The sequence below is a fragment of the Oryza glaberrima genome, chromosome 4 (assembly GCF_000147395.1).
Source record: "Oryza glaberrima chromosome 4, OglaRS2, whole genome shotgun sequence".
NCBI lineage: Eukaryota > Viridiplantae > Streptophyta > Magnoliopsida > Poales > Poaceae > Oryza > Oryza glaberrima.
Genome location: NC_068329.1, coordinates 24,988,834 through 24,997,321, shown reverse-complemented (window position 1 = coordinate 24,997,321; position 8,488 = coordinate 24,988,834). Strand labels below are relative to the sequence as shown.

General features: G+C 43.5%; 1 long non-coding RNA gene across 1 annotated transcript; it reads right to left on the bottom strand.

The window, feature by feature from the left end:
• Positions 1 to 6,557: 6,557 nt before the first annotated feature.
• On the bottom strand, positions 6,558 to 8,101 carry LOC127771518 (uncharacterized). The gene is made up of 3 exons (XR_008017169.1): positions 7,949 to 8,101; positions 7,683 to 7,867; positions 6,558 to 7,567 (listed from the first exon to the last, which is right to left on the bottom strand). It is a non-coding gene; the product is annotated as an uncharacterized LOC127771518 (long non-coding RNA).
• Between the last annotated feature and the right edge of the window lie 387 nt (positions 8,102 to 8,488).

Here is an 8,488-nt window from a genome sequence, read left to right as displayed (position 1 = left end):
TTCACTGTTTCAGAGAGCAGTGGGGCCTCCATCCCCTGAGATTCTCCCCAGCCGTTTGGTTGCTTTCTGGGTGGGGAGATGTGAGAAGGTTAGCTAGCTATTAGCTTGCTGTGGAGAGAGTCATCACTGTGTATCTTTCAGTTTCCCCAGCAACAAGCACGCAGTAAATTAAACTAGAAATATCAGCATCTGGAGTAGCTAGCTGCCTGATACAGTAGTACAAACTACAAAGTAGTACTGAGTACAGACTAGTAGTACACTACCAGGTGATGTATATGTATCAATACTGCCTGTTCATAACTTCAGAAGAACTTACCAATCAACTTCAGGAATTGACCGCTACCTCAGTGTAGAAAAGAACGGCTAGCTTATGCTGGTATACCGAGGAATAATTTGAGTGAACAGGCCGAAGCCATTTATTCCTGTCTCTTATCTGAAGTTTTCCATGTCCTATAGCAGGAAAACTTGTTTTATGTCACCACTATGTTTGAACATGCATGTAGCATACGCCAAAAGAAGAAGAAGAAATATGAATTTCTGTCCTCAGTCCAGAGCAAAATGCATTCCACTCTTCCGGATGATCTTTCAAGGGTATATATATATATAATACTTGTAGTAGCTATTTTCTAGCTAATTCCTTAGCTACAGGACAGTTAGTTAATTCTCCTGCGTGCCAAACTTTACCTTGGAAGCTTTAAGCTAACTGTAGTAGGATAAATCCTGAATAGTCAATGCTTTTTAAAAAAATGTCCTGAATAGTCTAATTCACATGGAGACCCCAATATAACACTAACAATTAAAAACTGGAAAAACTAGTACAGAAATAATGTCTCATCACTAATCTAGGGTGTGAAAATATGCACAAGTTGATTTTATTTATAGCATATAATGTATAAACTAATAATCCAGCCGGCCGGAACTATATATATATATTACTCCCTCCATCCTAAAATGTTTGACACCGTTGACTTTTTTAAAAATGTTTGACCGTTCGTCTTATTCAAAAAATTTAAGTAATTATTAATTCTTTTCGTATCATTTGATTTATTGTTAAATATACTTTCATGTATACATATAGTTTTACACATTTCATAAAAGTTTTTGAATAAGACGAACGGTCAAACATGTCTAAAAAAGTCAACGGTGTCAAACATTTAGAGAAGGAGGGAGTATATAAGAAACAAGAGGTAAATAAAAAATAAAATTGAGAGAGATAGATAGGGAGTGATGAGTGAGAGAGAGACTCTCATTGTAGACTTGTGACCTCAGTACTGTATACGCCATGGTCCCGTCTCTGTCTCTCCTCCTTCTCCTCCTCCTCCTCCTCTCTCTCTCTCTCTCTCTCCCTGCGTGAGATGTCAACCTCATGGCCTCCCAGCTTATCCCGGAGTTATTCTCGGGCATTCTCCTTGGGCTCGATCGCATCCATGACCTTCGCAATGCAAGGACGGGGAACCGATCGATCGAAGGAAGGAATAACGAGGGAGCGAGAACCTTTCTTTCCTCTTTCAGCTCGAGGGAGCTTGTGGACGAATATATAGGAGTATAGTGATAGTATGCAGAGGCCAGAGAGCTCCTCTCACCAGCTAGCTATGATAGCTAAAGCTTTCCCCATGGCTGCACGTCACCATGCGAAGCTCAGCTGCAGCTCATGACGGCCTGCACACGCGTACATCCATCAATTGGAATGACGAGCAGAATAAAAATTTCAATCCCTCGTGCATGTGCATGCACAGTCTGTTTGCCTTTTCCTTCTCTGAAATGTAGAAGCATTGCAGGCTATATATATACGCCTGTGCGTATGTACGTACGTTGCTTCTCTGAAACGTACACCGTATGCATGTACTGTACTCCTTACAGATGTACTGATCAACGCCGTATAAGTAGCTAAGGATCCATCAATCGCTGACGATCCTGTGTACTCCACTGGCCCATATGTGAATAGTCTATGGAACTCGTATGTATAAGCTCTTGTTTAGTTCCAAATTTTTTCTTCGAACTTTCAACTTTTCCATCACATCAAAACTTTCCTACACACACAAACTTCCAACTTTTCCGTCACATCATTCCAATTTCAACCAAACTTCTAATTTTAGTGCGAACTAAACACAGTATACAATAAGAGTAAGCTATAGCAGCCTTATTACCGGTCATGCTGTCAGAGAATGGTTTTCTTCATATTACTAATACTAGTACAACTACTTAACAACCTGAAAGCTATACGTATACTTTGGGCCTGTTTGGTACAGCTCCAACTCCTAAATTTAACTTTAGGAGTTGAGTCTAGAGTGAAGTTATGGAGCTGCCTAAACCCAGCTTCACAACTCTAGTACATTTTGTGAGATAGTTTTACCCAACTCCACTTCCAGTTTTAGCAGAGCTGAAACTGTTTAACTGAGCTTTAGCTCTAAGAGGGGTGGGTGTGGCCCACACTCCTACCTGGTTATGTTCGTGTTTCGTGTGGCAACTAATATGTCACACGTACTGTCGTCGGATGTGACATTGGCCTGTCAGCTGGGTCTCCATCAGTGCACAAAGTCCATCGCGTTTCCACCTTAGCTGGTATACTAATCTACTGCTCTACGAGATCTCTGCTTATCTCCAATTCAGATATCTCGTTTCTGTAGATGTATCTATCTTAGGGAGAGATTTTAACTACCGGATCTCTGCATACATAAGGAGTACGTACGCCGTTGAGTAAAGAAAAGATAGAATTCGTAATTTCTCTTGGGTTTTTATCATCTAGCATGCAACGTAAACCGTGATATACAAAATCCCCGGCGATGTAAACGTGAGGGACTACTTGTCGTGGATGGAGAGGCAATCAGGCAATGGAGGAGCTCGGCTAAGACCCGTTTCTCAAGCGTAGGCCTACCACACGCGTGACGCTGCGGAGATGAGGAAATCTCTCCGGCGTAATCCGTGCTCCAAACGGAGTATTTTTAAATATTCCACACGAATCCCAGGTGGAAAAGCTAGCTAGGAGAAATTAAGAAAATATATTTGCTTTCAGTTCACTGGATGTGACTTGATGATGTAGTGGAGGTTAATTAATTAATTAACCGAGGTTGTTTATTTATAATTGAAAGTAGGAAGGCGTTTTCCTGATCTTCCTGTCGAATCCGTCAGTTTTCCTAGCTCCGGGCTGCGAAAACGACTCGAATTTGGACTTTGGAGTCTCCGGCCGTATTCATCTCGCTCTCTCTCAACACTACTGATGCGTTGATCTAATCACGCGAGCGTTGATCCGATGAGCTTACGCCCTTCGTCCGTTTCCACATAACCCATCATTGGAACAGCGAATTAATGGGCCACGGATGCGTGGTTAGCTCGATCGATCGGGTTTGTTTATTCGGAGGCAGTCAGGCCGGCAGTGTGCTGCCAATCCACGGAATGTAGTGGTTGGCCGCGCTTTCTTCCTTTTCGGCTAAGAAAGACGCCGCTACAGGGACGAAAAAGTACAGTCTCTTTGCATTTTGTGTGACATCAGTGATAGCCACGCACCAAGAACGAAAACTTATATATAAAGTACATATTATGTTGTCACTCTCACAGAAATATTATTGGAACTGGTAGAAGATGTAAACGTATAAAAATTACAATACATTATGTACCCCTTGTCACCTTTTTTAATTGAAAAAGAAAAAACTATTCCATTACACTGAGTTTATCCTAATTCAATTTTTTTACTAACATTTTATCTTTCTATAAAATATCACGGAGCATATAAATTGTTATATAATATGCCATTTAGTTAAATATTTCTTAAAATAGTGTCAAAAATACCTAATATACATACAAGGTTAACAATTGATTTATCCGATCATAAGTTTCAAAGAAAAATATACTCCCTCTATCTACTTTTGATAGTCATATTTCATCTTATCACACAGATCAAGGATAAGATAAGTAATTCTACTTATTATCTATTTAAACATGCTACTAGTCATTCCTCGTAAACAAGCGATTTATTAATATTTACATTTCTCGATACCCATATAGCCAATCTTGTATGGAAGAATAGAGAGTCGTGCATTAAATCCGAAAAAGTCATTAAGATGATAGGTTGTTGAATTGGAATATGCCTATCAAAAATAAATTTTTCAGATTTGGAAATATAACTATTAAAAATAAATGGAGAGAGTATATACTACAATATACCATTAGGCTAGAATATATTTTTTGTGTAGCCTCCGTGTACAAAACGAAAAGTTGTATATAAAATTCAAGAATTTTGCATTACTATTTCCCATAGAATATAATTTATCTATTATATGGTACATAGAATATTTTTTTGATGTTTTTAGCATAACTCATGTTTTCATATTTTAGACGATTTTTCTTTTAGAAAATAATTCCTCTGTCAAATGCCACACAAAAATAACTTTTCAAAAAAAAAGGAAAATAAAACTGGAAACATATACACAAACTTTTATGTCATGCAAGGGGACTACTGGAAAATTTTTATATTTTTTAAACTTCTATGAGATCAATCAATTGTATATATATAAGGCTTTTTTTTAAAATAAAAATAGTTGGGGCACTGACGTATTATAGAAAGAGTAAATTTCACAATTAAAACTACATATACTTTTATCAAACTAAACTACTTATTTAGCGTAAAATTTATCACTGAACTATATATTTAAAGCATTATATCACCAAACTACAGATTTAGTAATGCAGTTATCAAAGAACTATGTAGTTTAGAGTTTATATCCATAGAACTATCGAGGTTATAAAAGTTGTAGTTTTATAATAAAATTAATGTTAAATATGTAGTTTTGTGAAATTTACTCTTATAAAAACAATTAGTGAGTAAAGTCAATGGTAAATTGTTAAATTGTGACAAATTCAATGGTATGGGGTAGATTTTTTTTTTTAAAAAAAAAGTGTCCAGCTTGTAACTGACTTGTAGCACATGCAATTAACCATGGGGGCTTGTCGAATTGCGTCATGTAAATTTTGTAAGGTCTAGTGTGATGTGCTGTCAAATTTTGAAAACAGTAAAGTCGTACCAGACTTGGAATCAAATTGGTCTATTTTATTTCAGAACCGTTTGGTTTTTCTTATAAATGTGCTTGAACTGTCAAACTGCTTCAAACAGAAATTAATTTTCTTCATAATTTGGATTTCTCTAGATAAATATGATTTTGCTCGACATTTTCACACATGGTCGACACAAGGCCGGACGGCCGTCAGAAATTCAGAACAACACGCAGGCAGACGCAAGCGAGAAGGACAGCTCGATCCATCGATCGATCCTGGCCAATTCTCAACTGCAAAGTAGATCCATCCTGTCGGGTTGGGTCTGCACGGCAACGGCAAGTCACATGCGTGCGCGAGAGCTACGTATACGCTGGTGTCCTTGTCCTTAATTAGAGCTCTAATTAACCCGCAGATCGACTCGATATATCATATACGGAGTACATGTCTCGTCCTAATGCATAGTAGAATGAGAATCGATGGCTCTGTTTAGTTTTAAACCTTTTCTTTAAACTTTCAATTTTTCCATCACATCGTTCCAATTCCAACTATACTTTAAATTTTAGCGTGAACTGAACACACCCGATATCGATCTACCGCGACGACGGCACAGTACGTTCCACAGCTAGCTAAGCTAGCGGCGCCTGGTGTGTGTCCCGGCCCTGGACCATCGGCCGGTGGGCGCGCACAGCGTCGTCTTCGTCGTCGTCGATCGGCTCGTCGTGGCGTTGCCGCCCCCACGCGGCCCTGCAAGCTGCCGGCGGCCCGGCCGGTCGGCTGCACGTCGGGACCCCCGGCCCGCGATGGCTGCGCCCGCGGCTTGCACTATATACTTACTGGCAGTTGATATATGGTTGTTCCCCTGCGACGCCGGCCGGCCGGCGCGTGCGTACGGATACGTGACGCCACCGCCCTCAGCTCACAGCGCGCGCGCCGGCCCTGCGCTGCCGGTTGGTCTCGTGTCGTTCTCGTTCTCGTACGCGCTACTGCTACAGTGAAACCTGAAACGGCATCTGACCCCCGTTGTGACCGTACGTACGCGGGGGGAGGGCGTACGTGTTGCGTGCGCGAGCGCGTCTGTATGTCTCCGCGCGCGTGTGGGCCGGCCGGGTCCGTCCAAACCTGGGCGCTGTTGCTAGCCGCACCTGGTGGGTTGCCGAACAGTGCAGCGCGGTGGGAGGAGGGCGGGCGGCGTACGTACGTTTTACGTGTATAACGTGGTACGCCCGTACGTGCGCGCGTCGCGTGCGGGCGTGCGGCGCTACGGCCAAATCCCCCGCGAGCGCCACTGTTTTTACGTTGTCGTGCGTAAGCCGGTGGGCGGGGAGGCGCCCGGTGGCTTAGATGTCCCCGTGGAAAATCTACGGTCCCGACCGGATTAATCACCTTACACAATGTTTTTAACTATTTAACTACGGCGAGGCTGAGGCAGGGAGACAGAGCGGGCGGAGGCATGTGATTTGGACCCGACGCGAAGAGTAGATCAAGACAAGGTTTACAGATTTTCTCCGCTGATCCACCTGATGATTACGTTTCAGACGGCAGGCAGTGCATGCAAGGCAGTAATAATTCACCACTTCCTTCTCTGGCTTATACTCGCAAAATCACGGGGGGAGGAAACTTGAGAGCGAGAGATCGAGGAGAGATATATCATGAGATAAAGATGCATGCAGTGCAGAGCGCGACGCTGCAATAGGCTGTTAGGCTGTCGCAGGGCTAGCATACGCGCACTCCAGAACGCCGCCAGGGGACGATGGATGGGATGCCTTGTTGCGGCGTGCGCATAGGACCAGCGTGCACGGACGCACATGAAGGGGAGAGGTCGCCGTCCTTTTCCCCCTGAGTTGTTCCAGTACCTCACCCTGCCGGTGCACAACAGCAGCTAGGCCAGGGAGGATGGATTCTAATCTCTCGGGTGAACGTCCACCCATTTCTTTCATGGCACCTAAATGATTATGAAAAAAATCCAAAAAATTTCACAAGATAGATTAATATGTAATATATCACTTTACAAATATGCAAGTTCAAATTCAACTTCTACAAGTTGTAGCAAAAATAACAAATCAAACTCTAACTAGTATACGTATATTCACAGTCAAATTTGTTATTTTTATTATAACTTGTAGAAATTAAATTTGAACTTGCATGTTTGTGAATTGTTATATTACATATTAACATATCATGTCAATTTTTTTAAAAAAAATTCATAACCATTTAGATGGCATGCAAGAAACGGTTAGACGTTCAGCCTGAGTGTTTAAAAGAGTTTCCGCTAGGCTAGCGGCTATTCAGCTTATCCAACATGGCCCCAACACTTCGCGAGCTCTGTTGTCTTGTGAGCAACTGAGCACTATACTGCCACTGACTGCTACGTACAGGCCTCCCCAGTATACTTTTGCCTCTTGATTTACTGTCAGGACACTGCGATCTCATGCATGTGCACGCGGCCTCATGCAAAGTTGCATGTGCACAGTAATACACAGTTGCACAATACACATTGATACAGTAACAAGTGGCTCTGACTTGCACTTGCACTTGCACTTAAAAGCCCTGATGATTGATATTATAGTTTGCGAAGTCGCTGGAATGTAAAGAAACGACCATAAAACAAAAGCAATCGTGTGTGTTCTTGTGTGTGCGAGTGAGAGAGATTGAGGGTAAAAGATGAGTGTGAGAGGGAGAGAAGCTAGCATCACCGTATACGCTCCCTCCCGTGACTGAGTGGTCCTTGCATTGCATCAGTTGATGATCTCTCTCCGAATCCATTTCTCTTTCCTCCCTCCCCACTATGCATGGGCTATTCTCTTTCCAGTGCCCATGCATGCACGGCGAGCATACCGAGAGAGGGGAGAAACAAGGGGCAGGGCTGCGCTGCGCCGCGCTGCAAAAGCCATGGCTTGTGTCATGTGGAAGGCACAAAAGGGGAAAGGAAAGAAGGCAGCAGGAAGAGGAGACGACAGACATCCAAAGGCCGCGCGCGCAGGATGCAGATGCAGCAGCTCAGCTCAGCTGCACCATACTACTACTAGCTTCTTTCCGTGGACACATTGCGCCGCGCCATATACATAAGCGAAGCATATGCATGCTGCATGCATGGCTAGCTCTTGTACCGAAACCGAAGCCCCCCCCCCCCCCCCCCCCCCCCCCCCCCGGGCTCAAAAGCATAAACCTGGCGTTTTATTGCTGCAGCTTGCAGCTAGGTAGCGCGCGCGGCGCGGTGCCTGCTGCCTGCCTGGGTGCCTGCAGGTCTCGCCCGCAGCCGCGCGGCTGCTCGATCGAGGGCTTGCCCTTGCTTGTCCACACCCGGTTGGAGCAACGCGTTTGCACGTTTGTGTATAGGGGAGGCCAACGCGCGCCGTGGCGTGGACGCGTGACTCGTAGGGCTTTCGGACGAGCACGGCCGGCATGTGTAGCTCACGAGCGAATATGGATAGATATTTTTTTCACCTTTTTTTGGAGCAGAAGCAGGTCCAAGAAAAATAATATATAATATATGACGAAT